General features: G+C 40.2%; 1 protein-coding gene and 1 long non-coding RNA gene across 4 annotated transcripts in view; one reads left to right on the top strand and one right to left on the bottom strand.

Annotated features, from left to right (window-relative positions):
* The window catches only part of SLC8A3 (solute carrier family 8 member A3), a 237,400-nt gene extending 236,871 nt beyond the window's left edge, over positions 1-529 (bottom strand). For all 3 annotated transcript variants that reach the window (XM_063439532.1, XM_063439533.1, XM_063439534.1), the window contains exon 1: positions 108-529. The gene's annotated coding sequence lies outside the window, so the exon portion shown is untranslated. The remainder of the gene's footprint in view (positions 1-107) is intronic.
* LOC134582863 (uncharacterized) overlaps positions 302-26,551 on the top strand; it is a 121,653-nt gene continuing 95,403 nt past the window's right edge. Inside the window, exon 1 of the long non-coding RNA XR_010086284.1 lies at positions 302-378. This is a non-coding gene — a long non-coding RNA (uncharacterized LOC134582863). The remainder of the gene's footprint in view (positions 379-26,551) is intronic.

Below are 26,551 nucleotides of genomic sequence, written 5' to 3'. Positions count from 1 at the left end.
GTGCCATGGAGCACAGCATTTGGGGAGCCTGCAGCCTCTAATGCACAATATGACCATGGATCATGCACACACACAGTGTCTACGTATTTGGCTTGCTTTTCACTTACCCCCTTCTGCAATGCTATTTTGGCAGATGCTCTTTTTGGTGCTGTTCCCCAATCCAGATCCTCAGGGTTCTTGCATAGAGCCCATTGCATCTCCTGGTTAATCAGTGCCTTGGTAGGGGGAGGGATCCTTTGCATGTCACTCCAAATTGCCTTACTTGCTAAAAATTCTCTCTTCTCCCTTTTGCAGCTGTCAGGGGGAGCAGGGAAGTGCATCTGAAGCTACAAACTAGGAGGCAGAGGAGCTGTGCTGATGTAAATTCAGTAGCATGCGGTATGTGTGGACAGGCTGGGAGGCACATGCAATGCTATATCCCTGCTGCTCTCATCTGCTTCAATGCAAAGTACATGGTGATAATAAGCAAAGTCTTTAGTGTTGCAAAATATCTAGAGCACAGTTGCATAGCAGCCATGTTATGCAGACTTCCACCGGGGGAGCATCTAACAATTTTTACATGCTCTGTACAACTGGGATTCGTCAGGGAGTGTGTGTAAACTGCAACTTTTACATCACAACCTAGAGCTCTTCTGTGTGCAGTGAAAAAGACAATTGCATACAAATAGACCTGTGAATTCAGAAATTCTTCATGTAGTCATACAATTCGAATTCTGACATTATATATTAGAGTTTGATGTTCCTAGGTGAGGGCATCTAGGTAAATTCCAGAAGTTCTATGAATTCTCTGTTGCACATGGATGCATCCATCACTATAAATTTAAGTTAATCAGTAATTCCAAAAGTCAGATCTGTGGTATTTGGGATGTATTTCCGTCTCTGGTATTTTCTAGCAAATGAATAAAATAAATGTGTTGTCCTTTCACGCATGTGCTTTGATCACTTAATGAAATGTCATTTCAGTTCTCATGCTATTCAGAATGTAGTCTTAGAGCTATTTTTTTTCCATCTGCCTGGTACTGATGACTCTTCTAGCTTTTTGAGATACAATTGGAATATTGAAAGACACACTGTAGACACCATAACCACTTTAGCTGGCTGAAGTGGTTATGGTGCTTGGAGTCCATGGGTTTACTCACTATTTAGCAGAGATTTTAGGTTCCTGAAGTCCAACCTGCAATTATAAACGGTGGACACAAATCTATGCTTCACCTCATACCATACCAGGGAGAGCAGCCAGTGACTGGATGAGCGATTGGGTCACCCGAGAACTCTTAGCCAATTGCTTATCCAATCCATGGCATCAATTAGTATGGAGCAGGGCACTGTCATTGTCATACTGTCATTTGAGGCCAGGTTTCAGACTGCCAGGGACTTACAATCTCTACTTAATGGTAAGTAAACATTTTGGTAGTGATTTGGAACCTGGCACCCACAGACTCCATGTACATAACCAGGTCAATCTATTGAAGGGTTATGGTGTCTACAGTGTTCCCTTAAGAAGTCTTTTTTTTTGTGCCCCTGACTTGCCATTCCATTTACTTGCTCTTTTTGGGGCCACAATTTCAGTCCGAAATTGAATGTAAGGCAGACCCCAAAACAGAAGCAAAAGTCCAGTGCAGCTAAGCTCAAGGTTTTGGTGAATGGTGTCATGCTTTTATAAGGTGATAGTCAGCCTGAAAGAAGTTGGTGTTGTTGACCATGATGAAGTTGAAAGTGACAAATGTATTTTAGGTGTGTGGAGGTAAGAACCGGTACTACCATTTTTCCCTAGACGGGCCTCCTCACCACACTGTGGACTCCTTTCCGTCACGAGGCAGCCATAAGCTTTTACAACAACACCTATCTCCCTCTCCCCCCGTGTTTCCCAAGGTCAGGGGACTTACTCACATTCAGACTCCTAAAACCCCCACTAGGTTTCTCTCTGTCAACATCACTCTGGCCGCCATGTATGGCCCCATTTAACTAAACAGACGCCACCCGAAACAACCTTCACACTTTCCTGACGAGGTCGTAATACCAACCCAGACCACGCCAGGGTAGCGTTTGCTTAGGGCAGCACATTCGCACCAATCGTAACTCAACATAGTAGGGGACCCACCGCAGTGCAACTTTAACCAGATCTCTTCATATATGACTCCTGTTGAGACAGGACTTTATCATTTGCGTGCTGAACACTCAAACCCAACTAGCGTAGGCCCCACAGATCAGCCTACAATAACACACAGCTGCGACCACAAAATGCCTCACAAGACGCAATTCATCTCTTACACAACGCATAACTATACTTCTCTAATTTATTTTTACAAGGCTATTTATCTGTAATTACTCTGGCGAACCGCTACCGATTCACATACCTCGACACAGTGTAGGGATTGACTAAGACGCTCACCCACGGGTGCCTTCCACACACAAACTGGGCAATCGTTATATTGTTCTTGTTTCTTCTAATTACCAAAAATAAGTGCTTTGTTCTTGACATCTCATACTATGCCTATACCTTTTGCTGATGTTTATATTATCTGAGAAATGTCAATGTATTCCTACCTGTTCAACTGTGCACTTAAAAAAAAAAAATAAAGAATTAAAAAAAAGAAAACATTGTTCAGGCAATTCAGTATGTGTTGAATCAAGAAATCCAGGAGGCCATTGCACATAGCTTAACTCCTTAAGGACCAAACTTCTGGAATAAAAGGGAATCATGAAATGTCACACATGTCATGGGTCCTTAAGGGGTTAAAGAACATTGTGGAAACAGGAACTGTGCAAAGCTTTCAATGTCTCAAGGACCATGGTTTTAAAGAAGACATTTACCACAACACTAAATTGTTCAAGAAGACACAAATTTTCACATTTTTATTTTGAAAAGTTTTTTTTATTTTTTCATGTTTTTCAGTTGATTACAATATAATTAATACAACCTTGGGGGCTGCTGCCCCATGTGATTGGCCAAAGTGGGTACACAGAGCACCTCCTGCCAAAACTGTCACACTTTTTAGAGTGAGTGAGCAGACCAACAACAAGTATTCTCCATGTTCCTCTGCTGCTCTTTTAAGGATGCTCCAGGTGTTGAGCAGCAGTGTGAATGATGGAAGGGGTTGGGGCATACGACTGAACATAATTTCCCACATTCTCTCTCCACTCACTTAGCATACAGTTTGCATTGGAGTCAGAAGGCAAACAGAGGGATATGAACAATATGGAACAATGTAAATGATGAGGAGTGGCAATGGAGGATGGATGTTGTCAACGGATGTCCAATGCTTACATGGTCCCCCACCGTGGTGCCCTAAACGCTCCCTCAGCCCTGCCTCCGTAACATCCCTCCCCCTGCAAATTTGGCACAGTGACATCACAAAAGGTGGACTGGGCTGCAGAGAGAACTTGGTCTCAGTACTGGATTAAATGGGAGTTGTTGTTTTTTGGACCATGCCAGCAAACATTATTCCAACCAAAGCACAATGTTTCATTTTGTTTGGCAAACCATATGAAGTTTGTTGACGATGAATCCATAAATCACTTTAAATGTAGTTGTGGACATTCTCCCAGTAAAACTTGGAAAACTTTGGAATACTGATGTTAACAGACCTCGTTGCAAAAGGAAAAGAATATAGATGTAAATATTTCAATATATCCCACACAGAAGTAAGATATGAGACGTGATGAAATTGATCAGTTAGAATAGTAGAGTAACATTTAAAGGGATTCTCTAGTGCCAGGAAAACAAACTCCTGGCACTGTAGAATCCTGGAGTGCCACCCTCCCTCCCACCACACGTCGCTGAAGGGGTTAAAACCCCTTAAGTCACTTATCTGAATCCAGCGCCGATGTCCCTCGGTGCTGGGTCAGGCTCTGTCCACGCTTCTTCTCCGCAGACGTCCACTGGCGGGGGGATACCTAATGAGCATGCACAGCAATGGCCGCGCGCGCATTAGACCTCCCCATAGGAAAGCATTATTCATTCAATGATTTTCCTATGGAGATTCCCGTGATGCTGGAGGTGCTCATGCATAGTGTGAGGACGTCCAGCGTCGTTTAGACGACCAAAAATCATCTAAGTAGCCGGAAGTATCTCTAGTGGCTGTCTGGCAGACAGCCACTAGAGGAGGACTTAACCCTGCAAGGTAATTATTGCAGTTTATAAAAACTGCAATAATTACAGTTGCAGGGTTAAGGGTGATGGGAGTTAGCACCCAGACCACTTCAACGGGCTGAAGTGGTCTGGGTGCTAACAGTGTCCCTTTAAGATTTATTGTGTAGCTGCCGTAGGGCCCTTCCTGGCTGTGCTGGCACTGGTGGTAGATCCTGCAGCATAACTGTGGATGGTAGGGAGGCTTTTTTCGATCAGAGCTCATGTAGCCCCAACGAAGACATTAACAATGTATGCAATAGCTTGCGAGGCAAGATGGAGACTAGACTTGTAGAAAGGCTAAGTATATCTATGTGGGTATCAGTGAGTGTGTATATTTATCTGTGTATGTGAGTGCATCTGGGTGGGTGTCAATGTGTTTGTGTGTATCTGTGTGGGTTTCAGTGTTTATCTTTTTAAATGAGTCTGTGTGGCATTGTAACTGCATTCAAATGCCAAACCTACACACAAACTCACCCCTGCATTCAAACACTACACCAAAACACACCCCTGCATTCAAAGGTTAATACTACACAATTGTACACCCCTTCATTCATGCACACACATACTCAGTCCAAAAAAAACCCCAAAAACTAAATTCTAACATACAGATACTGCCCACAAAATACAACTCCACAATGATAGGACATGCTTTTCCGGCTGGCATAGCTTTGTGGGAGCTGTATTGCAGTTGAAGATCCAACTTTTGGACACCTCTGTTCTATAGGGGGCCTCCCTACATAAGTTTTGTGTCTGCATGGCAGAGCCCAGGGAATCTCATGCAGGTGTATAGTAAGATGAGGTTATGGTCACACACATATATGATATTGCTACAGTGTTTACCTCTGTACTGTGTTTACCTGAATACCTGAACTTTGACTGTTGGTGGGACCCTCTACAAACTGGGTTTAATCCACAGTTTCGATTATGCTGGGAATGGGGGTCACCTTGTCCTGGATAAGAGAGAAGGCAGGTTGGCATACTCAATTAGTGTAAGCCATTATGTATTGGCAAGAAACAGTCACATGGAATGACTCTGTCAGCTTCTCCATTCAGCCTTTAGAAGAGCAGGAGATAGGTTGGTGGTGGTGGTGACGGGGGATTCATAATAGACTCCTTGGTGCAGTAGATGCAGATTCTCCTCATCTTCCTGCAGGGTCTGCAAAGCATCCTCAGGGTCAAGAATTTGACCCTCGCGACCTGACAGTGTTTCCTAGCTGTCATCACGATGGTCTGGTCCTCACTTCACAGGTTCCTAACAAGTTCGAGTTAGAGTGCTTTTCAACAAGAATTTATATGTATTGAATGCACTGTTTCACACTCAAAAAAAGTCAAGGGAATCATATTTACTGAGGGGTTTGCTACACTATTAGAAGAATTGCATAGCACATTACTCAAAAACTGCACAGAATGATTCTCTGGGAAATATGAGTCCATGGTCAAATACAACTAATTCTTAATTACATAGTTCACACAATCCAATGTGAACAAAAGTCTGGAGCAACCTGCCTTGTCCCAGCCCTAAACCGCTGGCAACATATCGGAGACACTTCTCCCTTGTGGCGCTCACAAGATGGCAGCTGACTGCCCACCTGAAATACCGAGCCTGTTATTGAGTCCAAGGCCCCCACACGGTACCATCGCTGATTCCCTGCTACGCCTCAAACAAATCTTCCTGTGCTTCTGGGAGAGACTGTGGATCAGAAAGAGCACCAAGACATCCCAGCGACGATGAGCAAGGCTGCAAACAGTGGGGAGCGAGGGGGTCACCCTCGGGCACAACTCCAGTACACGCACCCACCGGCAACCTTCCTGGACCACCCTGCGGCTAAAGGGAAACCCTCATTCGCACCGGTGCCATTGAGGCCCTCAGAGGCCCGCCAACGGGCTCTAGTGGTCACGCTACGGAGGAAATCTGTTGACAGAGACAGTCACATGCATGCAGCCCCATGTCTATATGACTATCCACATTGTGCCCATAGGCAAATCATATAGACACGCGGACCCAACCATGATTGCCACACTTAGGGATTCAAATGTCCTTGTATTATTTGCTCTGGACTACAGTGAACCCAATTTTCAGCATAGCCAACTTTGCATCATAGTTTATTTCCTACCTAACCATAACTGTCATAGAACATGTCTTAGTAGATCAGTATTAAGCACCTTGTCCTAGCTCAATTGCATACCTACAATCCTAAAATATTTTAGCCTGTCACACAGTCTGGTCTAATATGCCGTAGCGACTTGGTAGTTTAGCATGTCACCATTTATATGCCTAGATACTCCTGCAATGATAAGCTATACTATAAGCTAGGTCTGGATATGCACACTCAACATGTACACTTTAACAGTTAATTGATTTATCTCTACATACGTTTACGCAAAAGTTCAGCATGTTTCTTATCTTTACGCATGTTTATTATAATACAAAATTGTGCATGTTCACTCGACTACCCCAATTGTAAAGCTTGATATGATGCTAGAGAATTGCCGTTGGGGTACCTCTGGCTTGTATCTACCTACCTTATGCACAGCAAAAATCTAAAATAAAATAAAAATTTCAAAAAATTAAATTAAATTTGCTAACTTCAGTTTGTACAAATCCAGAATACTTCCAGAATAGAGATAATTATACTAGTTTCTAGGAAACTCCTGCTGTCATAAACTGATTTACTTAATTCCATCCACATGCGATGGTCCTGCTGGTAATCTAATGGAAGGAAGTAGTGAAATCAATTCGCTCTCGTCTCCTGATGATACCTTGCCTGTTCGTTTTTATAATAACTGAGGTTGTTAGAGTAGGACTTGTCATATCCTACTGGCCGGAAGAATAGAGAAAGAAAGACTTGTGATAAAATAGGCACAAATATTTTGGAGCCCTTGCATTACATCATTGGAGGTATTAGATTTCTGCATCAATATAATAGTGTTTAGGTAATATTTGAAATAGAGGAGGTGAAAAAAGAAATAAACATTCTACATTTTTCCATACTTTTCATCCTTGATTCATAGTTGAGAGTCGTTTAATGATGATCCGCCAGTTGAATGTGCATTGGATAGTTTGTTGCTGAGCTATGACATGCTCCGTGACCAACGCTCCAAATAAAAAAAGAAATCTTGAGAATTTAGGTTGGTCTGGTCAAAGGCAAAGTGACCATTATCCAATATCTACACAGAATGTGGAAGGTATGGCACCATGTTGCAGACTGTAAAATGTAAACTGTGCCCATGTGACCTTTTGGCAAGCATGCAGATGTGCAGATGGCATACAACTAAATATGCACGCTTAATGCTGGAAAATCTTCAAATCATGATATATGCTTGCACAGCAACTTTGTGCACCTTATTGTATTTGTCCCATCGTGGCTTCAAAGGCTTTTGATAGTAGCGCTGATTGTGAATAAAACAAATTATTATGAATATTATATATATAACGCCAACAAATTCCACAACGCTGTCCAATGGGTGGAGGAAAAAACAAGTAATTGTAAGCAGACAAAGTGGATGCACAGGAACATAGGGGTTGAGGGCCCTGCTCAATTAACTTACATGCTGGAGGAACAGTGAAGAACGGTGCAGCCCTAGAGAAGTCTTGAAGGCGAGCATAAGAGGTGGGAGTACAAACAGAGAACTAAACAATGTTCCAGTGATGGGCTGAGAACAGGAGAGTTGCTAGATGACAAAGACCAGAGTTTCAGCCCAAGTGTAAATTGTATTTCCCCTCCTAAAATCAGCCTTACAGAGGCCTAGATCCAGCCCTAAACCTTAAAGGATCACTATAGGGTCAGGAACACAAACATGTATTCCTGACCCGATAGTGTTAACACCACCATCTAGACCCCCTGGGCCACTCATGCCTCCATAATACTGATGGGTTTTCACTCTGCGTGCTGGATTAATCGTTACAGGACCCACTTGACTTCCAACCCCCCCCAACCCCCCGTATCCTGTGTGCATGTCTCCCAGTACATAAATTTTAGGATTTACTAAAGTTACATTATAGCTTATATTTATTTTTTATTCTACATCAACTGTGGATGAAAGGAAGGAGGGAGAAGGATCTAATAGCCCCCATGTTGTACATTAAAACCTGCTGTGCTGTTTTTTGTTAGGTGACAGTTGTCGATTGAATTTGCATTACAAGCCTTTGATAACATCTTTGGATGAATGATCATATAAAAATCTGTTTCCTCAAAAGAATGTGTTGGTTCAAACAAATGCTCTTCTACAGAAATGTACCTCTCCCCTACTTACAGGTAAATGAAACATTTAACTTTCCAAGATTATTTTTTTTATTTCTTTTACCCAGGAAAATGTTTAAATATTGATCTGATGAATTTAGTAATTTGATGAATCTGTTGTAAACCTCTATTCAAAGTGTTGGCCTATTACAGTGTAAACGCATGGAGACTAGTATAAATGACTCCCAAAAGGACAAGGGAGGAGGTCATTTACAAAGGATTTATTCCAATCCACTTTTTGTACTTCTTAATTTCCCTTAGGATGCAGTGTCTATTGAGATCCAAAATGCAAAGGGATCAGTGCTCAAACAAACAGTGTAATCCCATTCATCGTAATGCCACGGGCTAAGATTTTGCTCGACTTACTTTGTGCAATATTTATTTCACATTTTTCAAAACTATGTGGTTTTTCTTTTTCAGTTCCCTAGGCATTTATTTCTAAAAATTTTTTATTATAAAGAAATAAACTCTTTGGAGTGATAGCCTTCACTGTGTAGATGAAACCCGCTGAGATGGAGGCCAAGACCCCCAAAACAAATCAAGTCCATCAAATTCTGCCTTTCACACATTTCCGTTTCTGCTGTTGATCCAGAAAAAGGAGAAAAACACATTTGAAAGGATTTCCATTTTTTGACATCAAAACAGGGGAAAGAATCCTTCTTGATTTTTAAAATGGCAGACAGATTTCATCTTGAATGAACAAGCTGTTACAACACAATTAAATATTATATTCTTTAACATTCTATTTTTCCAAATAAGAACCCCTAAATCCACATGAGAGCGATGCCAGATTACCATATTTCCATGTTCCAACTATTGTCCATAATGTTTGTATCCACATAGACACTGGGTAAGAAACCCTCACACTGACAGGGTTATTCAAAGTAAAAATTTAAGGCCAAGGTAGCCTAAATGGAAGCATAGCTGACAGAGAATGTTTCTAGTTCAGCTAATTTAGTGAATAAACCCTGTATATAATAAATGTTTTTGTCAAAGCACAATTCGCACCCAAAGAATCCTTCTATCGTATCCACTAAATTAATCTCTGTGTTGCTCAGAATATTCCTTTAAAGGATAATATATTCTTCACACACAACTATTAAAATGGCAGAAAACAGACACGATGATCTGCACGATAACATCTTTAGATATGCTATGTTGTTCTTAATACCTGTATCGAGATAATTAATACATATATTATTTAAGTCACCCACGAGATTCCAGATGTTTAACTTAACATCACAGGACATTTCTCTTTCACCAGCTCAACCATTTGAGTGAAACCATGCCAAACCAATTTTCAAGTGTGTTCTTCTTTGTCACAGCACTGCTTAAGTTAAATTTCCGTATGACGTATTCATAGACACATATGAGGTTTATCTGGCAATATATTTTCATTCCCATTGCTTAGTAAATTTGTACACTTGTTTGTTTATGGATAAATTCACACAGTTTTCATTACTTGTTCTAATTGTCCTAACGAGTAGGCACAAAATCAATATGACCAAATAACATACTTAATGGCACCCCCAATTGTCCTAACATGTGTGCAAGGAATAAACAGAGTTGTGTGCTGTCCCACTGTCCACCTGCTCCTTCCCATATTCCCTCGACTATATAGATGGTATAGATCCATCTATATAATAAGTTCTGATGAGGAATATCTGCTTAGTGGCACTCCATTTCTCTCACCCAGACGCCACAGATGCAGACTAAAAATTAATGGGTATTTGTCAGGAATGTTGACAAAAAAAAAAAAAAAATAGCCAAATTGGGCTTCCTATGCTATTGCTTTGTAATAATACGTTTATATTTACAATGACTATTCAACTTACCTTTCTGTAAATCAAAACGTGCGTTCTTGTTCATTTTTAAAAGATGGAAGTGCTTCCCTCTCGTCCTGTGCCTTTAAGTCAGAGGAAATGGTTTCTCTGGAGATTAAAAATAGAGGTAATTATTAGAATCCAATTATACTGTATCAAAATGTAGCAGCAATTTGAAGCCACTGTACTAATTTTGCCAGTTCTATTAGGAGTTGCTTCACACCACATCATGATTTGATATATTAATGAAGACAATATGCTACTCATTAGTGCACAGCCAGATTGTCCTCAATTTTGCCATCTTTTTGGGGGATAATAAAGACGAAAATAGAATTTGTGATGGGCAAAGCAGATGTGGCTGCTTCACAGTACAGAAGATCCAAAACATTTTTTAAATCATATTGTCTAATGTCTACACAATACGGATCTCAAAAAAAGTTAAATATAAAACATTCATATCTTCACAAGATCAACAGGGGTTTTCATATATTTTATATCTGATGATAATGTTAAATTGTGGATCATGTCTATAGGCAATCCTTCTTTGTAATTTCTTTGTGTGAAAGTTAAAGGGTAGCTATCATGCTATTTAGAACATATGTTCTTTTAGAAGAGTATACAATTCTATCTATGCATTGTACTAACAGATTTGCAAGCAGATATATAGATTGGTAGAAAAAAAATATTTAAAAATAGGTCTTTCTATCACCTATCAATCAATTTTTCAGCAAACATTTACTGATAGAGAGCGCAGAAGAGACCTCCCACAGGCGGTCATTCTTTGTTTGGAGAGCCCATTGGTAGTGCTATGGTGGCTAACACTATCGTCTCTAGAGAGTATATGAACGGACATCACTCCGTTCAGACAACAGCATGTGGGCAGTGAAGTCTTTGTGTCGGCGTTACAGAGTTGGTTTGTCCTAATTGGACAAAGATAGGTGGGGAGGCAGAGTTACACACAGTTACTCTATCGGAACCAAACATGTAGAAATCTGAGAAATCTTGTAAACTCGGAAGCTCCTGATAAAGCCTAACAAGGTCTTGGACAAGCCTCAGTCTTTTGAGGTAACATCATTCAAAACATTAATTGTACAAAATATGCAGTCAGTTAATTCAATAATTATTTATCCATACGCTCACGCAAACCTTATTAGCCATCCTTTCAAGCTTGACAATGGAACTAGGTTTCTCAATAGTGGTATAGGAAACACAGAAAAGTACCAACTGCAACTTTGAAGAACAATCTCGCTGGACATTTAAGACTATGGCTGCAATGTCAAGAGGCAAAGGGTGGCTCTGGAAACTAGTGACGGCCTTACCTCAGAATATGCCAGCTGGCAACAGTTGGATACTCAGCTTTTCCTTTTTCATAAGGCTTGTGCAGGTCCAGCAAAGGATGAGAACATGCCTACCCATGGGAAATGGATAGCACTGAATAATAAATTGGATACCAGGTACTGCCTAGCAGAGCTGCTAAATAGTTAAACAATCCACCCATTCTAGTGTTGAACTCAACGGGTATATGTGGAGAAGCAGGCATTAGACAAGTCTCAGCTGCATGCATTTATTAGATGCTCAATTGCCTATATCTATTCTTAATCAGTGCAAAGCCAAGATTATTATTATGTTATTATTTTTATAGCACCAACAAATTCCGCAGCGCTTTACAGTGGGTGGACGAACAGACATGTAGTTGTAACCAGACAAGTTGGACACACAGGAACAGAGGGGCTGATGGCCCTGCTCAATGAGCTTACATGCTAGGGGGAGTGGGGTAAAGTGACACAAAAGGTAAGGATAATATTAGACTTATTACAGTTGCAAGAGAGGAATCAGTCGGGAGCTATTAACATTTTAATTGATACGGTTTTATGAAGAAGTGGGTTTTTATTTAAGTGGGTTATTTAAGTGGGTTAATTATTTTTTGAAGGAGTGGAGACTGGGGGATCATCTAACGGAGGAGGGAAGTGTAGGCGAGTATCAGAGATGGGAGTATGAACAGAAGATAGATGTAAGTCTTCAGCAGAGGGTAAGGGCCTAGAAATCACATACTTGTGTATTAGGGAGGATAGATAGGTGGGAGCAGCATTATGTAGAGATTTGAAAGCAAGAACCAGAATTTTAAATTGAGCCGTATATATTACAGAATGCCAATGTAGGGACTGACAGAAGGGTGAGGCATGGGAGGTGTGGGCGGACAGGAAGATGAGCCTCGCCGCCGCATTCATTATGGACTGTAACGGCGCAGGTTGGGAGCACGTAAGACCACTGAGAAGCAGATTGCAGTAGTCAAGGAGAGAAAGGACAGTGGAATGGACCAGCACCTTAGTCGCATCTGGCGTTAAGAAGGGTCCGATGCGCGCAATGTTTTTGAGATGGAAGCGTCAGGATTTGGCGATATCACTTTTTATTTTTGTATTCTCACTTTGCTCTTACAAATAAATTAATTTAATACACTGTAGCTTGTTTTTAGCACCAGTACTATTTAATTTGTCTCCCACATTTTGTAATTAGTGTAGGACCCACGAACATTTAGGTACTTTGAAGCAGTGGTGGGCTTAACATCATATGGCCATATGGTGAAAACTAAATCCCCATATTTATTCTCTTAGATAGGCGTTTTATAGTAGCCTTCTTAGTTATGTATTTTTAGAAGTCTGAGTGCACCGTAACTATTTTTTTTCGGTATGAATTTTGGTCACTGCGGCAGCACTTTTCTTGCATAATGCATCTCTCGAGTGTGCCCCCAATATCCTCTCTGTGCAAGGATTTGACGATAGACTAAACACGAGGCGTAAAGGAGAGTTTGGAGTCAAAGAGAACAGCTAGTCAGCGAGCCTGCGTGGTGGAGCTGATGGTAGCACCGTCAACTTGGAGGGAGACCGACACAGTAGTAGCAAAAGACCAGAATTTCTGTTTTGGTCAAGTTGAGTTTAAGGAAGTAGGCAGCCATCTAGTTAGAAATAGCAGAGAGGCAGTCAGAGACACTAGCCAAGAGGGATGGGGAGAGATCTGGAGAGGACAGATAACTTTGTGTGTCATCCGCATAGAAATGATATTGGAAGCCAAAGGAGCTAATGAGTTTACCAAGGGAGGCAGTATAGATGGAGTATAGATTTCACCCGCACACAATAATACCTACATGTGGTATAGTCATTCACAAAATATGACCATGAATGGTCAATGTGCCACCTGTGAAATTTTTTACATCGCGTTTTTCGTCAGTCTTTAATTGCAAACAGTACAGAATTTGGCTATATTAGAGGAGTTACAATTAACAATTAGTATTAGGGATGTTTCACAATTATTTATTCATCAGTCCTGAGCTCACCTCCCCACATCTCACTTCTCCTCCTGAAGATTATAGGACATTTCAACTTCCATCAAAGTGGTGAAATTAATTAATTAGGAGGCTTAATAATGCAAATCGGGTCAAGATGCCTGTCTATATTATGGCAAGAACTTGGACAAATGATAGGTCCACAAAGATTTTGATTTTATTTTTACTTCTAGTTTGTATTATAACAAAAAGTCTGCCCTTATAGTTAATATCTCTCTTTAATGTACAAAGCAACATCAAGCCTGACTGTAGCTTGACCCTGCAAGCTCATATTGTGTGGAACAAGGACTTCGGTATTCTGCAGCATCTGCTAACTATTTTGTTCTTTTAAAGAATTTAAGATTACATTTTCAAAGAAGGGAAGGAGTGAGATTAATTCCTTAAGTAAGCTGGGTCTTTGCCACAATACTCACTTTGCCCATTGATTGAACACTCAAACTCAAACGGTACTCACTGGATTTTCATTGATAAACAGTAAGGTGATAGCGCACAATTGGTAAGTATTTCACTCTGGCAGAGGTAGGCAGGATAAAACCTATTGATAAAAACATAAAAGCGACATAGCGCAGACTGTACAAGGTGGTATCCGTATAATAAATGTAGAGAACACTCACATATTTCAGAGCCCTTCAGGTCGGCCCTGAACTGGTGGTTTTATTATACCTACTGAGTTCAGAGCCAACCTGAAGGGCTCTGAAATATGTGAGTGTTCTCTACATTTTTTATTCGGATACCACCTTGTACAGTCTGCGCTATGTCACTTTTATGTTTTTATCAATTGGTTTTATCCTGCCTACCTCTGCCAGTGTGAAATACACTTACCAATTGTGCGCTATCACCCTACTGTTTATCAAGATTTTATGTATGTATAAGTGGTTTTTGGCATAACACTTGGGTGAACTTGTGCTGCACTGGTTTTCGGGTATTATTGTGGTGCCATTTATCTTTAAATTTTCTTGAAATACTGGATTTCCATTGCTTCCTGAGGAAGCTAGAGCAATGCAGGACCTAGAACTTCCCTGTCTTGTTATCCAGAATAGGACAGTGATGGCAAATTTGAATTTTAAATTTAAGGTGAAATAGCTGAACTGAAAACATTTTCTGTCAGCTATGCCTTCAGTTTGGCTACTCTGAACTTACATTTGAAATTCCCTTTGAACTCTCTGTTTAGTAAATAACCTTGTTATATGTGTAACATTGGAGTATCTTTATACACGTAATAAGGTTGTAAAGGTCCTCAAACCAGTGATCGCTATCAGATGTTTCTATGGCACACAGCCAACCACAGGACAGGTTATACATAATCAGAAATACATTTTAGAAGTTTCACAGCTACCAAAATTAGCCATCACTGGGTTAGATAGATCAGATTGGCAATATAAGGAAGAGACTGCATATTTGTGCATATTGTATAATAATTCCATACACCTGTTCTGAGGTGAGAGTATACTTATATTCCCAAAATATAATGATACATAAACATTATGCTAAATAACCCTGCCTTGTTTTTTGTTGATTGAAAACATGAAACGTATTTTTTGTTTCCCCATTCCTTATGGTTTAACTCAGGGGTCCTCAAACTCCAGCCCCCCCTCTCACCCTCCAGATGTTGTTAAACTACAACTCCCATGATTCTTTGAATTACATAGATAGCTAGAGAATCATGGGAGTTGTAGTTCAACAACATCTGGGGGGCCGGAGTTTGAGGACCCCTGGTTAACTCAAGCACACTAAAGTCTGCCCAGTGCTCTTCAAATGTAAATCCAAGTGGTTTTTGAGAAAATGGCTAAAACACATTTGATTTTGGCCCCACTTGTTTTGTTTTTCACATTACTATTTTTTTATTTGCCTCCAGCTTTTAATAAATCAATTAAAAAAAAAATACTATTCTCTGTGGTTAAGGTATTAGAAGCAGTATTTTATTTGCTACAAATTCCAGTCTTAATCTATGTATTCTGATATTTGGAGCAAGAGAGTGAAAAAAAATCACCAGTGCACCAACAGAGTATATTTCCAATATAACAATTGTAGCTTAAAATGTGATAATTAATTTTGAATTCACACTTTACAAACATTGTGTGAAAATCGTTCAGCTGGAGCTGGTAATATATTATTTATTGTACTAACATACGTAGATACCTATTTTTAGTGACTTATATTTTAATAAACGTCCCTCTTTCATATAATAAACTGCAGAGTAATAATAAATTACATTACGATACAAAACCCCCCTCATGTTTGCCGTTATATCACTTTAAATGGCATCTCCTAAACTATAATATACCATATATTATTAAACATTAAATAAATACACCTCACAAATTATTAAACATTATACATTTAGTCGATACAGTTTCTATTGAACTCACCCTGACTGTCTGCATTGTATTCACCTGACTCCAGTAATGAATCAAAATAAATTCAAGTTGTGTTTTTTTATGTCAAATAACTTTATTGTTTCATCAGAGATAACAATTTTAAAGCACATTTGTATTTAGTTATTTTAATTGTAACAGTATACTGCTTTTGAAGTATTCCCTGAGACAGAAATATATGCTATTCTCTCTGTATCATGGTGGCAGGGTTTTTGTGAACAGGCGGGAATTCTAAGTGAACTTTGAATTTTAACATGGCTGACTGGGAGATGTTACCCAATTCAGCTATTGAGACCAAACCAAATTGATTATTAAACCAATCAGAGCCTAAAACTTATCTAAATCATTATTTTAATTCAAGATTTAAATGGAGTAGTATTCTGGTAATTGGACCTCTCAGAACCTCCAGAATAAGGACATGTAGGAATTGTATGTGTCAGAAGCTCTGAGCCATTGATTAATTAGTCCACCTGTGCTGGTATGGCTGTGCAGCCATTTTGGGTCAGGTTCTACTGTTATCTGACCTACTGCTGCTCAGCGTAATATAACGTAACTTACCTGCTGCTGTGATTGCTCTGTGTAAACCTGCAGGAGCAGGCAGTTAAGTTGAGCAGCAGTTGGTCAGATAACAGGAGAGTCTGAACCACTATGGCTGCTCAGCCACATAAAAATAAGTGAAATTTTCTAAAAATAAATAAATCTATATACTTTATTAAAAAAAATACACTATTAAGTTTCATTAAATGTAATAAACTTTAAAAAAACAAAAAAAAACAAGAAGTTAAAATTTGATGATAGTCATCCTTTAAGCCAGTCTGCTTCCAGATATCTTCAGGGCATTTAGGAATTCTCAGGGGTATCCTAACTTAGCAGGTTTCTCCTTATTAAAAATGTATGCTTTACGCCTGCTGTGACATAATTAGTGCCCTGTGTGATGTATTATTTAATTGGGAACCATTGACACGTAAAACTAGAAATATGTGTGGTAAATGTAAAAAAAAAATCTATATATGTTTTTGGAAAAAGTGAACATTAATATAAAATTTAAACATGTCAGTATTTGGTTAATGAAATGGTGGGCCGTTGATACCGGAGAAACTGACGGAAGCCAAGCACAGAGAGATGGACACAGGTTTCTTCAGGAAGGAAGAGATTCTTTATTCGATTCACCGACCGGGGCTCAGAGGGACTAATGTCACCAAAATACAGCAAGATCTGAGCCCAGAACTGACTGTGTAAATGCATGATATAGACATATAGCTCCTCCTATAGTTAACTCTACCCACATATACTCTTTACACAATCAGCTGAACAAAGCCTAACTTCCCTTACCTGTTAGACCACATGGCTCACCCAGAACAATGCAGGAGGGGAAGTGTTTTCAGTTTCTGCATTCCTGCATTTGCTCAATACAGTGTTGATTGTATCTTAGCTACGTGTAACTAACTAACTGATACAACATTTACACATATGCCACATGGCAATCTTGTCCTAGTAAATTTATTTTTTACTGAGATTCCACCACATTCCCCCCTTTGATGCTTCTGATATTTCACAATTCCAGATGCATCACTTAACCATAGTTTGCTTACACCTCAGGTTGCCATGAATCAGAACAGACCTCGTAAGCATCTTAGCATCCTTACAAATTCCTTCAGCACTCCTCATTCTGAATATATTCTCTCTGGGCTAAGGGTTCATACTTGCAAACAGCCATTACATGCGCAGCTGGTTTCCTTTCTGTCGTGCTCTCTATGACACTCTGTATGGACCTAATTACCAATGGAACCAAACATGGTAGAAAGAGACACACTATAATCAACATGACTCCTCCTACCAATGTCTTGATCCCTCCAAGCTGCTCGTACCTATTTCCAAACCAACTACTAGAATTGTACCCGTTCCAGGCTTAAGTCGGTACATGCGTCAGTTTAGCCATGTGGCTTGTGAGATCAGCCACTGCCTGCCCTTCATCATCTATGTGCAGACAACAGTTGCTGAGATTGAACTTTCCACATACACCTCCTTCTATTTGCACTGGAAGTGAATGGAGGACTTTATCAACAGCCCAACTGGTTTACCTGGTAAGAAGGCTATGTGCTTTACAGAGGAATCCATAATTGCCTAATGGTAGAATGAGGCTTGAATCCCTGTATTAGAATACAATAACACTTCATGGGCATACAGTTTTGCTGTTAACCAGTTCCCTCACATATTACATCCCTCCTATTGGCAATGAAGCGCGCTAAGGTAGCCAGTGCCACTCATTATCTTCCCAGCTACCTACATTCAAGGATGCTAGCTTCTTTTTATGATTCACATCATAAACTTTAACTCCCAAGGTCTCTCCTGTTTCAATTGGCAACAAGAAGAAGGATGGTTTGAGCATACCTAACACACATGCCCCTTCCCAGTCCTGTGGCAACTCTGAATAGGCTTTCTTACCACAGATCCAGTACAAATTTGCTGGGGCTCTCCAGGTAGATGTGATGGATAGGTCAAACCACACATCCTTTAAATTGGCGTATCTAGCAAACGGGTTAGATGGTTCTGAGACATTTGAAGCCGACCACCAAGTTGTATTCTTCGTATCATCATCATAAGCTTTTTGCCCTAGACAAGTTAATTCTCCTACAGAAGTATTATACATCATTCCTTTCCTTGCTATGCAAACATAACCTATGATGGAGGTCTTTAATCGCCACTCAAATTTACCTCTAACACTCACTTGATAATCAGTTTGAGAAGATATTAACTGTTCAATTGTCTCAGAACCGGAATACATTACCTCCTTTGCTTCCCATGGCCATTGGTCTCCCATGTTAGTACCTCCACACACATAGCAGTTGGTTACATTAAGACTACCATCAATGTTTTCGGCTAGATCTATAAATACGTTTTTAGCGTTATGGGGGATCTTATTTTCTACACTCATCTCTTCATAAAAAGAATGGAAAACCTGATGAGTTTGGGATGCTACGGTATCGGTCTCTATCCCTATAAATAATATTGTCCCAGGATCTAAACCCGTCCCATATATTTGGAACCCAAATAAGTTACCGAACCAAATCTAAAAATTGTTCAGGATTATTTATGAGTATATGGATTGGGTTGCATTCCCTAGACTTACAATATGGCTTTGTAGGCAACTTAGTAACAATCATATCCTTATTTGCTGTCTGTCCCCAAGTTGCCCACCCCACACAAGACCAATATGGGCAAAAGTTATATTCCCTATCTGGGCATTTTGAGCTTACGTACTTATTTTTACTACTGGGACAAATATACTTATCGTTAGACCCATACGTTCTCTCCCACTTAAGATCCCCGCATACATTCCACGGTTTTCTACCACTTGATATCGCCTTACATGCATCAAATAGCAGAACATCCGAAGAATGTACGGTTTCTAACTCAGTTTTATTTATTAGGGTCCCCTGAGGATCTCCATCCATTATCAACCAAATTGTACGGGGTTGATACTCCGGATTGAAGCACCTAGGTTCTCCTACTCCTAAATGGCATACACTATATTCTATACCTAGATATATACACCTAGACACATCACCTTTACACTCATATTGTGAATGCCAAATTAGGGTCTGGGAAATATGATTACCTGTCTTAGTAGTCTTAATGCAAACCTCACAGCTAGGAGTGTCGGTACCTCTACCTTCCTGAATATAAAAAGACACAAAAATATACATTATCAAAAGCACTTCTTTCGACGTCTTCATCCTCAGTCTTCGTCCGTGCGATGGCACCTCAGCTTCCAGGGTGTAAGGGCTGCAGGGAATGGATTTCTGCTCGTCTTCACAGGGGTCCCTTCGAGACTTTCCTGGCTTTTAATAACACTTTGGTGAGCGGACAGGCGTTATTATGGCCGTCAAAAACACTCACTTGTAGATCTTTGTTGATGTTCCCTTTTAACAATATTATCTTCGCAAAAACCACTTTTAATCCAACTCGGTCACACGCTTCAACTGGATCTTGCAAGGATTCTCTGGATCTATGGTAGCTTGTCAGGAATCTGCCGCTGTTTTTTTTTTTTTACCCTAGAGTGATGAATCCACAGAGTCACTTCTACAACCTTTACAACTGTTGGGGTAGATAAAAGAACAACATAGGGACCTCTCCACTTGGAACCTAATGGAACAGTGTTCCATTCTTTTATCCACACTTGATCCCCTGGATGGTAAGAATGAACAGGTGGATAAATATTCACAGGTACTTTACACACTTATCCACATAGGTTTGTATATTTTCCTTAGCCCTCTATAATATATGGTACTAACTAAGGCTAACAGGATACGCTCCAAGCTTTAATTCAATGTGTATTGGTGGAATATTGCGAGCAAGTCCTGGAGGATTATTCTCTGTTCATATTCTTGAAATGTCAAATAAGGATTCATCACTCTTAGGGTCTGTATTTTTTATTATAGAGTAGAAGTGCCTTTCTTCTTCCCTTTGCACCGATACTGATATTATGCCTGGTGATCTATTAAACTTCAGAGACGTTGATCCGTTGGGTTTAAAAGTTATCTGGGCTTGAAGCTTTAATAATAGATCTCGTCCTAGAAGCTGAACTGGACACTCCAGCATATATAGGAACTGGTGCTTAACCAAATGGCCTCCTAGAATACAAGTATGACTCCTGAGAATTGGTCTAGCAGCGCTTTTCCCAGTAGCTCCTATCATAATTATAGTCTTCCTGAAGGAGGAGCAACTAGGTTAGTTACCACAGAGTACTCAGCACCAGTGTCAATCATGAAAAAGCTCCTCTTTCCCTCTATTGATACATCGACCATAGGCTGCACTCGGCTAAAGGGGGATGGAGCCCTGTCGGTATCAATAGTCTTCCATGACAGTGTCAGCCAGACTGACAAAATCTCTATCTTCTCTATCCCTTAATCTCTAGGTAGGGGAATAGTATCTACTTCCCTGAACACCTCCCATGTTATTACTGTCATTCCCTCCAAGACTTTCTCTATAGCCACCTCTGTAACCATCTCGTAACCTTCTCTCTTGTCTTATCTATAACTTGCTTTATATTCCCTCTGTGGGCAGTCACTTTTCCAATATCCTTCCTCTCTACAATACACACAGTGATTCCTACTTCCTCCCTTACTCAGCCTATTCTCAACTCCTCTATTCACCTCCCTGTTCATATACACCTGACTTGCAATTTCCATTAACTGTGATATGGACATTCCTACAAATCCCTTTAACTTTAGCAATTTTCTTTTGATATCACCTTGGGTCTGGCTGACAAATGCTGAGTTGTTCATTCGAGAGTTTTCAGGGGCCTCTGGATTAAAAGGAGTATATAATCTATATGACTCCAGCAATCTCTCATAGAAAGCACTAGGTGACTCGTCTGCTTTCGTAAAGGAATTATGGGTCTTCCAATTAAACAGATCAGTCATGGTGAACGGGACATAAACAAATACAGGGTCTGCCAACTGTAATTGACCATTAATATCAATGTGTGGGGTACCAGGGGTAAGATGCAGTGGCATTTGTAAATGTCAAAGTTGGAGGGCACCTGGTCATTTGTCAGGTTAGGGTGGGACTTAGATAGGGTTGTTTAGTCATAGGTTCCGGTCGGGGAGTGGTGAGGTAGGTGGAAATGGATAAATTAATTTTACTGGTCAGTAACTCGGTTAACAAAATGTTTCGGACAGGGCTAGGAGGAGCCTGACCAGTAACAAAAAATGGTAAAAGTGTATTCCAGCATCCTATACCATTGACCATTTCATCCAGTTGTATTTCAAAACTAATTTACTGTTACTAAAGGCACGCAAGGCTCAGTAATTATAGTGTTATGTCAGTGGTTATGGTGTTTTCAGTGATTATGGTATTATCAGTGGTTATGGTATTATCAGTGGTTATGGTGTTTCCAGTAGTTATGGTGTTTTCAGCGGTTATGGTGTTTTCAGCGGTTATGGTATTATCAGTGGTTAGGGTGTTTTCAGTGGTTATGGTGTTTTCAGTGGTTATGGTATTATCAGTGGTTATGGTGTTTTCAGTGGTTATGGTATTATCAGTGGTTATGGTGTTTTGTAATTGCTGAGAATTATCTGATTTCAGTGGATTCAGTTACTGTTATTAAGAATTCTCCTCACAATTTTGACTGCTAATAATAAAACTGAATACAAAGAACCAGTTGGGGGGGTAGGTAGGCACAGAAATAGGAGGGGACAGGCATCTGAGAGCCAGAGACAATTAGAGCACAGGGGGACATACCAGCTGCACCAGTTTTTGCTAAAGAATTTAGTTGAGGGATGGTCAGATGGGTCAGATTCCATTGGGGATGGACAGACCAGTTTTGATAACCATCTAGTAACACAAACTGTGTTAACAGTCAAAAACTGGTCATTCTCTACTACATAAGGTAGTCCCCAAAATCACACACATTATATCCCTTTTTAAAGTTATTTAGCATACATTCTAAGGGATCAACAATCTTTAAATTCCGGCGCTGCCATACTTAGCAACGGAGCGTCTAATTCAAAGAAACACAACAAACACACCTCTAACAGTCACACTCGTTTCCCTGGCAACAGCACCATGTGGCACAGTTACTAGGTCAAACTCATACAACAAAACATACAGGGAATTCCCGTACACACACAGCTGTTACACCAGTCACTAAGTAACTAATACTGTGCCCTTTGGCGAAACTATACAGTCACCGACGCTATTATTCCCTATATCTGAATTACCCGTCTATAACATACCCCAGTAACATCGTCTTTACAAACAGTAGTTATAGTACGGTTAGCATTGGTTAGAGTACAATTTAAGGTCACAATACAATTATTAGTGGTTATGGTGTTAGACATGCAATAGACGACAATTATTAGTACTTATATACAGTGTCAGTAAATATACAGGGTTATGGTACCGTGCACTATAATACAGCAACACACTATTAACACTCTCGCTAGACGGCAGAGCTCACGCTATCTAGCAAGATATACACGTTACTAAACAATCTTTATCACATATACAATTCCCAACTAATCTATTGGCCAGTACCTTGATGGACTACCTAAAACTATCTACATCCGTTTTGGTTAGCCACACTGCCCAAGCACCACATATAGCGAGCTAGAGGACCGAATTTACACAGACGCCTCTTAGTCGATTACTCTATCAAAAATCTAGTGGGTTCCAAATTTACACGCCTTCCCACTTAGCCAAGATAGGTTGAGAGCTAGCGAACCGAATTTACACAGACGCCGCTTAGTCTCCCGGTCCCTCCGACCTAGCGAACAAAATATACACCCTAGAACGCTAGTCTAGACAAGACACCGGTGTCCGGCTAGGGCTATTTACACCAGAACCCCGCCTGACTAACCAAATCAAACGGTCTTACTAAAGAGCATTCGATTGAGCGGTGCGCCTTCGCTCCTTCCCTCCGACAGAGGGGGCAGATTCCATACACAATTCAAACCCCTTATGGGCCTACCGCACAATCGGTATACCCCTAGTGGGTCCGCCGTCTAAAACAGCAGTCGTCTTACCTCCTCGTTCCTGAACCTGGGTTCACACTCATCGACGGGGACACCCCAGCACTTCTTACGTAGAGGCCGATGATCTCCTGGACAACAGACCAGTGGCGCCGAGACGAAGGGAGGTCCACGCAGAAGTTCAGGGGTGCAGCCGTAGAGAACGTGGGCAAAGATAGACCGTCTCACGCCTCTGCCTCTCAGCTACCGTTGAACGATGAGCTTCCCGGCCCAATGCACCAAATGATACCGGAGAAAGCACAGAGAGATGGACACAGGTTTCTTCAGGAAGGAAGAGATTCTTTATTCGATTCACCGACCGGGGCTCAGAGGGACTAATGTCACCAAAATACAGCAAGATCTGAGCCCAGAACTGACTGTGTAAATGCATGATATAGACATATAGCTCCTCCTATAGTTAACTCTACCCACATATACTCTTTACACAATCAGCTGAACAAAGCCTAACTTCCCTTACCTGTTAGACCACATGGCTCACCCAGAACAATGGAGGAGGGGAAGTGTTTTCAGTTTCTGCATTCCTGCATTTGCTCAATACAGTGTTGATTGTATCTTAGCTACGTGTAACTAACTAACTGATACAACATTTACACATATGCCACATGGCAATCTTGTCCTAGTAAATTTATTTTTTACTGAGATTCCACCACACCGTAATACATTTTAAATACTTGTTTACTTCTTAAGTAGTGTCACAGTCAAGGATATTAACTAAATGACAAATTTCAACAAAGTAAATACAAATGAAAAAATTCAGTCTAAAATAATTGAGCTGTGAATGTGGAAGTAATTGGTGAATGGTTCGAAATCGTCTATCTAGCCTGAATCCTGCCATGTGGGTTTAATTTAGTAAAATGTAACCTTGCGTGTATATCTCTAGATGAGGGGTATGCAACCTTGGCACTCCAGATGTTGTGGACTACATCCCCCACAATGCTCTTACACCTATAATGCTGGCAAAGCATCATGGGACGTGTAGTCCAAAACTTCTGGAGTGCCGAAGGTTGCCTATGCCTGCTCTAGATTGTAAGCAGATTTGAACAGGGACATTTTAACCTCTAGTTCCTGTTTACTTTGCTTGTCATGCCCGCGCTTCTTTAAATTCTACTTGCAAACTATACATTGAAGCCACAGAAATTATATCACTGTACATATATCGTTTTAAAAAAAAATTGAGTCTGTTCAAACTAAGCCAGATGGGTCTGCCATTACATATTTCACTTGCCTCTCCCATTTGTCCCTATTCCTAATATGTAATTAATATCATTATAATAACTGATACACAGTGGTGTTTGCTGAAGGTGAATTAGGTCCATGGGGTGAAATTCCGAACTGTTGCTCTTGGCATTTTAGAGAAGAAATAGCTAAAAGCCAATACGACTCCTTTGTGGGTTTATAGGTCACGCCACAGAATGTATTCATTAAAAGAGAACTGTGGAAAATCCACACAATTCTATTGAAATAAAAATGGCAAACTAAGGCTAAGTAGCTGATCACGAGACATTCTCCAACTCGACTCAGTCACAGCCTGGCTATTTTAGACTTAAAATTGTAATTCAGAGTTTAGCGAATAAACACCAATAAGAACAAAGTATATTTGGCTCTAAATCAAGTGAGTGGTTAACGTCATATTTTGCTTATTAATTGGTGTACTCTATATACACTACAATCGCTCTGGTATAGCAACTGTGGGTGTTAAATAACACATTACAAATACCCTACAACATGTGTGATGTTACATTTTCTTTTACATTTGTATCTGCTGCAGAGGGATTTAGATAGATTGGGGGACTGGTCACTCAAATGGCAGATTACATTTAAAGTAGGCAAATGTAAAGGTGGGCACTTCAGGGTAAAGAATGCACAAGGAACTTACACCCTCAATGGTAGTGAATTGGAGATAACAACACACAAGAAGGATTTGGGAATTGTTATAGACAACAAACTAGGCAAAAATATGTTATGTCAATCAGCAGTGGCTAAAGCCAGTAAGATATGGTCATGTATAAAAAGGTGCATTCATTCTCAGGATGAAAATATAATTTTGCCTCTTTAAAAATCACCGATAAGACCACACCTTGAATATGCTGTGCAATTTAGGGCACCTGTTCTAAAGAAGGAAGTTATGGCACTAGAAAAAGTGCAGAGGCAGGCTACAAAATTATTTTAGTCTGAGGCAAAGGAAAGGGTCTTTTACAGTAAGAATAAAAAGGATGTGAACGTATCTGCCTGAAGAGATGGCTTTATCAGAGTCTGTACATAAGTTTAAATAGCAACTGGATGAATACTTACAAAAACATAATATTCAGTGATATCATTTTTAATTTGTGGAGTAGTAGCTTCTTAATCAAAGGAGAGATCTGACTGCCAGATAGGTACAGCCGGGGCACACAATGCACTGGAAAACAGAAATATTAGAATTTATTCAGTAAATGCCGAAATGGCAGCTGAAGGGCAGTAGAATGCCATCCTGTAGTCACAGTTGGACTTTCTTAGCCCATTTGTTTATGTACAAAGAATACATTTTGTTATTTGCACTGTCACTTGTCTGTGGAGCACTCCATACAACATGGCCTATTTGGCTATTCACCAACAACTGAACTGCAAATAAATTGGTTTGATTCCGATACAGATCAGTTGGATTGCACCCTTTTAAGAAGTTAATGAGTCCTTACATAATAGAGGCAATAAGTATCCTGGAATACCAAACACAGCCAAGAGACCAGATACCTGTTCTCTCATCAATCATTCATTTACTCTCAATGTTTGTATAATTTTGGAGCCCAGTAGAAAATGGTGCAGAACTATGCAGTGCCTGGTTCCATTTAGGACCTGGTTCCATTTAGAGAGCCATCATCTTCTAGTGCAGAGATGGGCAACTTTCACCGTTGCAGATCTTGTGGACTACATCCCCAATATTATGGCTCCTACCGCCATAATGCTGGAAAAGCATCATGGGAGATGTAGTCCAGTTGCAGGAAAAAGAGGTGCAAATTTCTATTTTTAAATTTAATTTTTTCACAGCTCACAAATGCATATTTGTTTGTTATAGAGGACGAGTAAAAATAATATTTAGAACCATGGAACGTGACACTTCCCCTTTAA

This window comes from Pelobates fuscus, chromosome 13, assembly GCF_036172605.1.
Source record: "Pelobates fuscus isolate aPelFus1 chromosome 13, aPelFus1.pri, whole genome shotgun sequence".
In the NCBI taxonomy this organism is placed as follows: Eukaryota; Metazoa; Chordata; class Amphibia; order Anura; family Pelobatidae; genus Pelobates; species Pelobates fuscus.
Note: the sequence above shows the minus strand (reverse complement) of the source record. Positions and strands in the feature narration are given on the sequence as shown.